The sequence below is a fragment of the Dermacentor variabilis genome, chromosome 11 (assembly GCF_050947875.1).
Source record: "Dermacentor variabilis isolate Ectoservices chromosome 11, ASM5094787v1, whole genome shotgun sequence".
Lineage (NCBI taxonomy): Eukaryota > Metazoa > Arthropoda > Arachnida > Ixodida > Ixodidae > Dermacentor > Dermacentor variabilis.
The window spans coordinates 21,325,027-21,337,231 of record NC_134578.1 but is presented as its reverse complement, the minus strand read 5'-3'; positions in this window follow the sequence as shown (position 1 = coordinate 21,337,231).

Here is a 12,205-nt window from a genome sequence, read left to right as displayed (position 1 = left end):
GAGGTCGACTGGAAACAGTGTATAGGTTGCTAACTGAGTCCACGCAGCGGTACACATGTGGGGTAGAGGCACATGTACGGTACTTTAATGTGATGCTGTAGTGCGCGGAAGTCTATTATATGAAATGAGCACAAACAGGTGTTTGGAGGAGACGCGTACGGCGCTAGGCACACTGACCCAACCCAGTGTAGGCTAATGTAGGAAACATGGCTTTTGTGAGAAAAAATGAACAGTCTGTGCCATTGCAGCATTTACGGGCTGAAGGCATGGACATCGCAAGACATTGTATTTATTGCAATGTATGCTCCAATAGATAGTAGAGAAGTAAACCGTATGGGAAAAACATTTCACCGACGTACACGCCATGCTTAAAGATATAACACTCAATCGACTGCCAAAAATCGAACACGTAGGCCGCCAGCAGCGCTTCAAAAGGACTCTTCCGGTGTAGATGTGCGGAAAATTCAAGTTCAGAAACATACCATCCACATTTTATTTTTCTGGACATGTTCTTCGTGTGTCGTGCAATATTTGTTTAATGAATGTCGAATTTCATATCCCAGTTGGATACTTGCACGCAGCTTAACCTGCGAGTTGTTCAAATATTTTTCTCGTTATGATGGCGTGCAGCGCCACCTAATGCAAGTTATGCTATATCACTTGCTTAGCGAGGCATTCACAACGGCAAATGTTTCTCTCGTTATAATAACTGGCACCCCAGCCCATCACGTGCATAGCTTCAATAAAACGAAAGCGCATTTCACAAATGTGGGTCCTTTATTTCGTGCGCAGAGATAAGTGGTCTACGCTGTCTTTAGGACTCAGTTCTCTGTTCCTAAATGAAACAGAAAGCTACAATGCAGGCGTATTAGTGCCTATCGACACTGCGAACTTATCAACAAAGTCTGATCATTCTGCTCACTACTTCTCTCGTTGGCCACGTTTAACAGTCCTTTATGATCGTCATGAATTTAGCAGTACGTTTGGGTAGTATGTTTGGACATTTAAATGCATGTGCTCTGTGCGATTTTCTTTAGGGCAGATATTCTACATTATGTTCCTCAAGTTGCTTTGGTTATTCCTCTTAGCAGCGTTAGTTGTATGTGACATGCTTACACTACATTCCACATTTACATAACTGTAAGTGGTTGTGAAACCCATGCCAAGCGTATTTCGCTTTTTAATCTCACGCATTCGATCAAAATATGGATGGAAATTATTATTATTATTATTATTATTATTATTATTATTATTATTATTATTATTATTATTATTATTATTATTATTATTATTATTATTATTTTAAAGCTCACTGTCATGTTTCATGTTCACGTATGTCAAATGAAAACGCTCCAGCGTATGACGGCGTGTGGCCTGCGGTTTAGACCATCAACCTTTTCTCAGCTGCACAAACAAGGCGGCAAAGACGAGGCAGTAGGAAACCTTTGGCGGTGAGAATATTCCTGGACAGAGGACTCTAATTGTAATAGGCTGCACCAAGACTGGGCGAACAAAAGAAAAATCAGCAGCCTCAAATGCTGGTCCTCCGTGTTGGTTTCGCCTTTTTTGTGCATTGAAACTGGCGCCAATGACTTTGCAGCTCATGCTCTCCCAATGCGGCATACATTGCCAGGAGAGAGAGAAAGCAAGGAAAGGAAAGGTGGAGGAGGTCATCCAGACGAGCATCCGGATGCTTAGCAGGCAGTGGCAAGATTCGCACTGAACACCGCGTGCTGCACATACGAACAATTTTTTTTAAAATCAAGGGAAGCATGGAGGTGCATACCATCTTTCGGCGTGAAATGGTCGTTTTGAGGCCTCATTTTGGAGTTGTGAAGTTTACCCAACGTTTCACGCCGAATTTTGAGTAAATGAGGAATATAGGTATAAATGACATCTCCGTGCCAAAATGTGTCAAGAACTTAGCGTTGTGCTTCTCATTAAATTTGTCGAATGCTTCCATGCTTGAATGCTTAGTTAAGAAATATTTGAATGCTTAGTTAAGAGTAGATCAAAACTACACGTAACTATACTGCAATGCTGAAAATAAAAAGAGTAGTTTATGTGAGCGAAAATTACTTGTGGCGCCATCTGTCTCACTTCAACAGAAACATCATGAGCGCGGTTTTTCGCTGTAACTGTTACAGTTGACGGACCATATTGTTTTTTCCTAGAAAAAGTAGGCTTTTCCTCTGGTGCCGCATCAGACAACGAACACTTCTGGTTTATTATGTTCAAAACAGAAGGGGGAGGGGGAGCAGGCAAACGCTGCAGTTAAACGGGGCATAATAAATTTGACACAAAGGATAACCTCTCACCAATGTTCAAGTGCGAAAGAGCAAGCGCCGAAACAACCATTCTTACCTGGCTATGTTACGTAAGATTTGGCACATAGTGCCGAATTACCAGGCTTTACCAGTGTAAATGCTGTAGTAAACCTAGGAACATAACTTTTCGGTTTTTAGCTCACGAAAAGGGACGAGAGACAGAGGTACGACGCGGACACAGCGCTACGAACACCTTCATTTACTGGCCTCCCTGGAGGTGTTCTCTGAACGCTTGCACTATTATTACAGGCCATAAGATGTTGTAGGCTATTTACTAAGACTGAGGTGATCAGAACACTATGTTCTAACCGTTCTCAGTCATTGGCATCACTGGGAATCAGAAACAGCTTGGAAAGACAAGTATTCCACTACTGTGACTTCTTAAACTGTGCTCGTCTTGGTTTCTCTGCCGTAATAAGTATGAACGAAAGCCAATGTGGGTGAGCTCGCACTAAATCTGCGTGTTCAAGACAAAAACCTACTTGTAAGCTTGCAGCATGACCGAGATGATGTCGACGCCCTTTTCGCAGCACTCTCGGCGGAGTCCATCAACCATGGACAATCGAGCGTGCTTCGTCATCTAATATGGTGTTCCCATGGGCATCGTTAGGTATCCTGATGACGAACGGGAATCACAAGTCAAAAGTGCCTCACATTTTACGATGAGCAGAATTTATGCTAATGCTGCGATATGAAACGAATCTGCCGCAGAAATTTTGTTTTGTGTATATACAAGTGCTAAACGTTTGGCCATGGCTGTGAGCTATCTCTATAGGTAGTAAAGTAATGATCAGCAACATGCTAGTGCCACAAACTGGGCGTGGGTGAACAGTTTTTAGGAATGAGCACGTGGCTTTGTGGCGGCTTCTCAAAGTTCGCGCTTCTGTTTAATCTGGCGACTGCCTTTCAATATCCCTGTGGTCTTTCGGATTCAAGTGTGCATCATTTAAAGATTGAGCAGTGATATCGAGATCAGAAGTTGGATTGAAATACATTCACTAGTCTAATTAAATAACGTAATCATGATGGCAAGATTCGTTGCTTATCATAGTTTCTTTATCGTCCTCTTTTAGTAGACCCTTTCGGTCCTCTGTCTTTAACCTTTCCAGAGTAACACGTAGACGATCCCAGTTAATAGGGCAAATCTTTCTGGTTTTAAAGGAAAGTTCTGGCTCTTGGACAACGTCAAATATGAGAATATGTATAAAACGCATAAATTTGTTCAGTAAAAAAACTGCGGGACTGGTTAGATCGAAACTTCTTGTCTTTGAGAGAATAAGTTATTTTTTAGTCACTGCGGAAAGCAGAATTGTGGTTTAGCACATGCAGCTTTTTTACAAAGCTACCCGAAAACTCGCAAGATGAAAAAAATGCAACACACGAAATTATAAAACAAAAATTCTGTATTTCCAAAACAAATATAGCAGTTCTGTAAACTGCATGTTAGAGCTCGTAAACCGCACACACTTCATATATAAACTTAGAGATCAAGTTAAATGGTGCAGATTTTCTGAAGGTTTTGTAAACGTCCTACTCAAAAATTAGTGTTACATTTCGTACCTGCGTATATTGCGTCATTTTAGCCCGCTTTGAATGTATCATTAGGCAGAGTTTACACAATTATGATTTCACTTTTTTACTGAAATTGTTGTTGCTAACTGAATGTTGTAAACTTTATGCTTGGTTTCTTGCAATCTTCAACAATTTTTGCAAAAAAAATACATTCACGGCACAAATCATAAATCCCCTTGTTAGTCACTGGATTTTGCCTTTTCACTTTAAATGCAAAAAACCTGATGAATATTGTTGCCATTTTTGACGAGAAACGCGATTCTTTCATTCCACGGCATGCAGCTTGGTTTCCGGAGCCTTCCCGTTAAGTAAAGAGGTCCCTCTCGCTATTTGCATTTGCCTATGAATTTTTCTGTCTTTCACTCGCTTTTTCTCCGTAAGCAGTATAGGGCTGAACAGCCTTCAAGTCTTTGAGGCTCTTTCATGCTCTGAATAAATCTTCGCGATTCCTTCAGTTGAGCAAATCACACCTCTGGAGACGCAGAAACTACACATTATCGTGCGTTGATTATTTCTTCGTTTAGTCACCTCACTCACATGGGTAAATACAGCTATTTCCTCAGCACTACAGAGCACAGCAGTGCTTCACCTTGTCCTTTCCGCATTTTATTGCCTGCTGAATTTTTTTCATGTAATATGAATCATCAGCTGATATTGCATTGTACCTTGTACTGCCCACTCTTGTCATAACCTTTCAGAAAGGCTCCCCAATGTGTTAAAATAAACAGACGAAATCTCTTGCCTAGTAAAAGTCCCTGTTCATTACCGAAGGAGCTGGTGATGACCACCAGGCCTCCACTCGCTTTCCTAAGCAGTGGCAGGAACGTCTTGCTGACTCAGCAGGTACCGAGGATGCTGACATCCACCACTTTCTTCACGGCTTCCATTGGAATCCATTCTTGTAGCACCTCGTTGCGAATGCCCGCGTTGCACAGAACAGCCCACAGTAGTGCTTATAAATGCTAAAAAATTGTCGCAAATATCAGGCTGGCTACAAGGTAATTTGTTGTCAATATTGCCAGAAACAGAGTTTTGAAGTAAGCAGCCACTCTGTGGCGTTAGGATAACAGCACTATATAAATAAGTGACGTATGTATCTGCTAGGCAGGCAGTGTTACATTGGATCCAACTAGAAAGATATGTAACGGCCATTCTCCCGACTTCTCCATTACAAAAACTAAGAAAACACACTCTTGTTTTAAAAACATGCCAGAAAAGACAGCGAGACACGAAGTCTTATTCCATCGCAAAGCTAACACGTTCTTGCAAGAAAAAATATTTAAGGGAAAGATGAAACAACACGGATGACGCCGAGTCACTGAACATAAAAGCGCCCTTATATGCCAGCGCATGTTTTTACTAATAAGACGCTTTTTTACAGCAATGAAAGCTTTTTTAGGAGAATTCTACTTACCACCTGTGTTAAATGTTCACCATGTGACAGAATTTGTCTCTTATACGAAATGATGCGGAGTCACCAGACAGCTAAGGTATCCAAACTCCCCTACCGTGCTATTCCACATTGAAATTTACCGCTGAGAAGAGCTACGAAAAAATAATTATTCTTTTATAAACATTACTGGCTTTCATTCTGCTAAATTTTCTACATGCATATTTGTTTAAGTTTACAGGAAAAAATATTATTTTGGCGAAAATGTAGAGGTATTTGTTATTAGTCCCTGCGACAACCTTGTCGCGTCAACCACGTATAAATATACGCGTTCTTAAGAATGGTTATAAATCTGGCTACTGAGGGCAATGCTTGGTAATGTAGAATAAATGCTGCGCTAGCTTCCATAAAAATTTATCGAATTAAAATGCTATTTTACAAATTTCAAGCACTTTCGCTTAGCCTGTGTAGGAGCTATTGTAAGGACGTTCTTTCCCGAACGCAAGTATTTTTGGTCGCCGTGCTCTCGAATGATAGTTTGACAGTTATTACAGATTTTTAACTTCTATGTATCTTTATTAGCATTTACAATATTCAGAAACACTGGAGACACGAACGGTTGCAGGAGAGCACTTGACGACATAGTTTTTTCGGTTTCTTAAACCGCAACATGGGAGAAACGCCTTAGCGTTGGATCACCGTTTTCAACGAATGAAAGCTGAAATAAATACTGAATTTTAAAATGATAGATTTACTGGCCGCGAACTTGCGATTTTGCCGTGGCGGTGCTCCCAGGAGGCACATGACGTCACAACGCGAGCCTCGCCGCGGATATTTCTCTCTCTCGCTCCGTAGTCACTACTGCGCATGCGCCACTAGTAGCACCAAGCCACAGGTGTTCCGCCACTGCGCAGAGCCGCGCCTTTCCGCCGTTGCCGTTTGATATGACGTCACATCGCGTTCCTCGTCGTTGCGCTCGCCTCCGCTCGCTTCGCCAGCTGCGTCGCATGCTTGATAACAGTCGGAGGATGGAAAAGGAGAGCTCGCGTGCGCTGCAACCACAGTTGAGGCGGCAGTATGGACGGCGACAATTCTGATAAGCAGGAGGTGGCCTGCAATCGACATCGGAACGAGATGAAGAGGAAACGAATCGCCCAGGAAACAGACGAACAGTGCGCCGAACGACTGCCTAAACGCCGCAACATAGCTAGACAACCAGACTAACCTGGACTTGCAATCAAGGTTAACCAAGGCTAACCATATTATTCCTTAGCTTTCGCTACGTATATCCTCGCATAGCCGACCTAAGCCACTCCCAATTTTTAATAATTGTGTTCCTCACTGCGTTTACACCTACAGTAAAGTGAGACATGGTCGGTCGTTGCTGTCAAGGAAGTTTTTTTATAACCTCCTTGGGTGCATATAAAAAGGCTTGACACCTTATTTGAACTCAGCCCTACGAGACGGACGCCGCCACATTCGAGCGTACGTTTCGGTGTTTCACAAGTGCTAATGTTTGTTGCGCTGCGAAATATTTCACTGTATGCCCACCTTTTGAGACTAGGTCTTCTTTGACCGTCGCTAGAGCGTCGTTGACTTGCTGTTCGATGGTTCTGTCCATCTGCAGAGCTTTGACGTGCCTGAACCTCTTCAGTTCGCTGGCTCCTTGTTTAGTGGCGTCCAAGCAACCGGCGAACACAAAGAAACCTGTGCCCGAAGGCTCTTCACTAGGAAGCGTCCAAAGCCGCTGTCGCCCCCTGCAGTAGGATGTTTCAGACAACACGACCGCATAACCGGTCAGGGTGCAGAGCTGGCTACAAGTACAAAAGTTTTGCGAATGTACTTTACTTATGCTGAATTCAAACTGATCGCCCATATCTACTGCTGGAAACAGGTTGCCGAAACTCCACGAACTCAAAACCTCGATCATAAGGAGAAATTTGACCAATTTTTTTCTATCCCTTTACTACCTTCCTCGAGCACAACCATGCAAAACAACGGCGCATTCACAGCAGCGTATTCCATATCTTTGAGCCTTTGGGTGTCTTTTTCTGAATATTTGGTGTTAACGAGAAGAGAAACGTAGTGATAAAACGCCCTGCCGCCAGAGCGACTGCCTCCAATTTCAATATTGTTGTCCACTGACATGAAAAAAAGAACAGGGGTAAAATAAATGTCAATGACTGCGAGTTCGCTCGACAATGCATTCTTGTATCTGATTTATCTATCATCCTTCTTCAAAAAAATTTAGTCAGATTTCCTCACGATGATAAGCAAAGCATTTTAAAATGCGACTTAGAATTCTGGATATTCGCGCATTCTGAATATCCGCTGGTTTATACTTCTCATGGCGCCTGCATTATCGCAGCGATAGGCATTCTTGCAGCAAATTTCCTGGTCACGTTGTTGCCAAACACAATCCTCATTATCAGACACGTGTGCAAGATGGGAAACACGGATCAGAGATTCTAACTAGAGCGCGCATATTCCTGAGAGTGCCCAGACACTCTTAGAAAAGAACCGCCAAGATGCAGTAGGTTCAATATGTCCTGATTGTTGTCATGCAGCCGTACAGTGTTAAGGAATAGTCGGTGGTACAACTGCGCCACACAGAAGTAGATTCATAGAGTGTTCAAGTTGCCACACCAGTCGAAAGTTGCACGAAGAAGAAAGTCCATGTGACTTCCCTATGCTATATATATATATATATGTATATATATATATATATATATATATATATATATATATATATATATATATATATATATATATATATATATATATATATATATATATATATATATATATATATATCTATATATATTGGCTGATCATTTCGATTCAGCTACCCTTTGCGTCTAATTTTTGCTTCATTTCGTATGTAACTATAATAGCTTCGTTTAATATATCGAAGCCTGTAAACTGTGACAGCCATTCCTCTTGAATGAAGTGCCCGTTAGGTGTAAAAACTAAACTATTTTTGCAAGAAAAGACAAGAAAGTCCTTCTTGCTTAGCCCCCCTCCCCAGAAAAAAACAAAAAAACTGTGAGGTTCATCTCAAAGTAAACAAAACACCAATCTCGCAGCGCAACAGTGTCACGGAAATCCTCACGCAAATCTAGGGAAATAAGCGCAATAAATCAGATCTTGGTCGTATTTTGAAAATTCCTGATGCCTCGAAAAACCTAACCAGTGTACATTTGGCACTGCTTGTCTCAGTACTTTGTGTCGAAGATATTTCTTTCACGAGACCGTATTGAACTAGCATCCCAGGCAGCTTTTCATAGTTAAGACCTGCTTACCTGTCACCAAAACCGCCTTCCCTTCGCCAGAGGCTAGCTTCACAAATGCGACGGTCCAGATGTACCTCACCAGCCAGTAGGACAACGAGGACACTGAGGATGAATCCGATCCATTGCGCCACTATAGATGCTAGGGGTACGTACGTCAAGAACTTGCAAAACGTGAAGGCTAGCGCAAAGAACAGGATCCACGACGTGCGCATGTTGGACTTGTCCTGAAACACCGCAGTGCTGCGAGAGAGATGCTCGAGTTCTTTGCCGGGCGAATGGAACTTCGTGAAGTCTTTCAAACGATAGACACCGTTGACGTCACATTCTAAAAGAAATAATTCTGGAGAGGAGAATGTGAAGAAATAGAGGAAGGTTAACAGGGGTAATGTATGGCTAGCTACCCTGTACTAGAAAGGATCGTAAAGAGATCGAAAGACGAGAGATTGAGAAACGGAAAACGACAAAACAGCTACCTGTGAGTCATATGTAGGTAAGGCCCCACAATGACTGAAGTATGAAGTACGTGGGAGCTCGAATGCAGTTCAGAAGGCACTGCTGAAGCACTGAGTGAAAACGACGCAGCAATATTCCGGTAGAGGAAATCACCGTGATAGCACTCACATAGATAACGTCGTTTTGGGACACAAATCCGATCCACAGAAGCCTGGTGCCTCAGACGGACGATGATACCTGACATCTGCTTGACACTTTCCCCCTCCAAGACATAGCATATATCGTTACAGACATATATGTAAACACACGTTAGTTTAATTACAGCGGCAAGCTATGCTAAATCACGTCTATGAAGGGCCACTCCGTTACGTCAAGCTACGGCTAAAAAAAAACAAGTCGCACTGAAAATGCGGCTGCTCCACGATTCTGCTGCAGCTCTGGATCGGAAACGGTGCGCAAATACGAGTTTGTCTTCGCCATCTTTTTTTCTTCTGTTTTGTTTCTTTTTCTTTTTTGTTCGTTTGGAGGGGCACAGCGCGTACACAATACCTAGCCTCACAAGTTTACCGCAGGATGTCTCCGTCGTGCCAAGGTCTCTCGGTATATTTGTCGCTAGAAAAATACGTGCAGGAGCTTCGCGTTTCTAAATAGTTGGCACGAAGACTCTTCAGCGGACGAAAGTCTTCAACTGTTGTGATTTCATTCCTCCTTTCGATTCATTCCGGAAGCATCAGAAGCTTGTGAAACGCTTTCTCGAAACAAATATATAGGCCTAAAGTTTGTCCCCAACACGGAAAGAAACGTCTTATTTTTCTCATTTTGTCTCGTCTTCCTTAATGTCATCTTTAGCCTGTATTCACTGATTGTATATAAGCCCTAGCGCAGGACACATCTGAGGATATTCATGCACCCATATCGACACTTTTTTTTTACCGCGCTAGACGAAATGCAACCAGCGTACGTAGTACGCATCGCGTCTGATTAGTAGAGCTCACCATCAGCGTGAACACGTTCTTTCCTCCTAAAACCCCAGCGATTTCCCAAAACAGTGGCGGAACCAAGGTTGATGTTGCTAAGTCAGTGGCCGCCTTGAGCTTTCAATCACGGACGGGCTCAAGCAAAAAAAGAAAGAAAAACCAATGCCACTGTAGCGCACCCAGCGGCAAGCGGTTCAAGGTCCGATGCGCCTCGTGTCACAAAATTGAAGGAAGTTGCTTTTGCTATAACCACGTGCTGCGCGCACTCTGTTGTAAGACTGCAGCCATACGAGAGTGTTTCGACGCATATCGGTGCTGACCCTCTCTGAGTTCTCCTCTACTGTGGCACGTGGACGTGCCAGGGTCGCAAATGAAACGGCTTATTTTCGCGCTCGGTGATTTAGAACGATCGACACCAGCAGATGAAAAGTGCAGCAATGAAGCCTGGGCAGGAAACGAGTAAAACCTTACGCGGAAAACACTGGCAGAAGCATTAAAAAGGGAGCTGTGAAATACACAAGTACTCGCTTACTTACCTGATCAAGTGCCCGAGGTAATTACTTGACTTTCTCGCCGTTCTCTACTTTGCTTTCTTTCTTTTTTCACCTCCTGTTTATTTTCCACCCAAACAGCACATCGAATTCTTAACCTCCTGGCCCTTTTGTTAGTCCCTTTTTGCCTCAGTATTTCCGCTCTGGCAAAACACACCGCGGTGGTGAAGCACCGACAGAGTTCTCGGTCATCTCATCGACTACAATGGCAAAGCCAAAAATATGGCAAGCTAGAGAAAATGACAACGAAGCGCTGAGCTTGATTGGATTCAGGTTAGGAAGATTTTGATATACTGACTCAGAATACAGTTTCTAGCCCTGACTTCATGTATGCGAGCACCATATACGGCGTACATGAAATTTGGAAAAAAGCCTCATTGAGCTCAGATTGTTGCATGAACTGGACATTTATGTTTTCTGAATTGACGATTCAGGCTATAGATTTCTCTTATCTCACGTAAATGACAAAAATTTAATGGTAAGCCACCGTCCTTTTTTTTTTTAATCGCTGTGGATTCGACAGCTCGCTAGCCTAAAGCGAGAAGGCTTCGGCTGGTGTGTAATCCCACATTCGATTTCCTTGGCTGAGGACGGCAAATAAATTAGTCATTCATAAGTAGGCGCCAAAAATTGTTCGAGATTATAATACTATCACCCCAAAGTTTTGTAAAATTCAAAGCTCATATGCTGAGGGTACTTCCTTCGTGATATATTATCTTCATCATTCTTGTGTCGCTTCCCTTTTCAGCTAGAACAAACGCAAGAAAACACTGCTACCGCGAAACCTATACTATATTCCAAGAAACTCGTCCCTTAAGCGCGCCCTAAAGCCGGTGTCGCGAACCTCTGCGGCTCCTATTATTAAGATATTTGACGTTTAAGAGCGTCCGCAAACATCAACCATTAATAGCTATGGTATGTTAAAGTGAAGCCTTCCTTACCTAGCTTACCGTAATTTTGCGTGTCGTGTGGCTCGCCTAAATGAGACCGCTTAATAAAAGCTGGACCAATCCTGTCAATAGCCTAATCAAAGGTACTCATTCTGTAGACCGATCCTCACAGCAAGCGTTATATGAGTTCTCGTAGGAGTTTCATCGTTCTTTTTTTTTTAAAACCCGGACCAATTCAGTTGACGGTGCAATCAACGGCGTGGAAAGACCAATCCAGATAGCACTATCTAATCACAGTCGCTAAAAAGGCACAGCATGTGGAACTAGCTTATTTGCCGTTTTCTGCGGGTTTCGCATCGGTTTCTCACGGTACAGACGTAGCAGTGTATCATGCACAGCTGAGTGACACATGGAGAGAAGGCACGAACATCTGTGATATAGCGCGAAGAAGTTTGAAGAAGAAAAAAGACTGTTGCGCTGGATCGCGGTGGAAAAGGAAGCTTTTATGTACGTCTTTGCCATCCTAAAATACACTTGCAAATATTTCTATTGAGAAGTTCAATTGGTCATTTACTCTAATAAGCCTTCTTTGACTCTTCAAGCACTTTTCGCTTTGCCGGCATCTGTCTTACCTCTGTCACGGTGTGACTTTACACGGTGCCAGTTTCACGTCGCTACTCATAAAAGTCATAATGTGGCCTCTTCTAGACAAAAGTATTGCGGCAGAAATAAATACTTATGATACCGCGCCG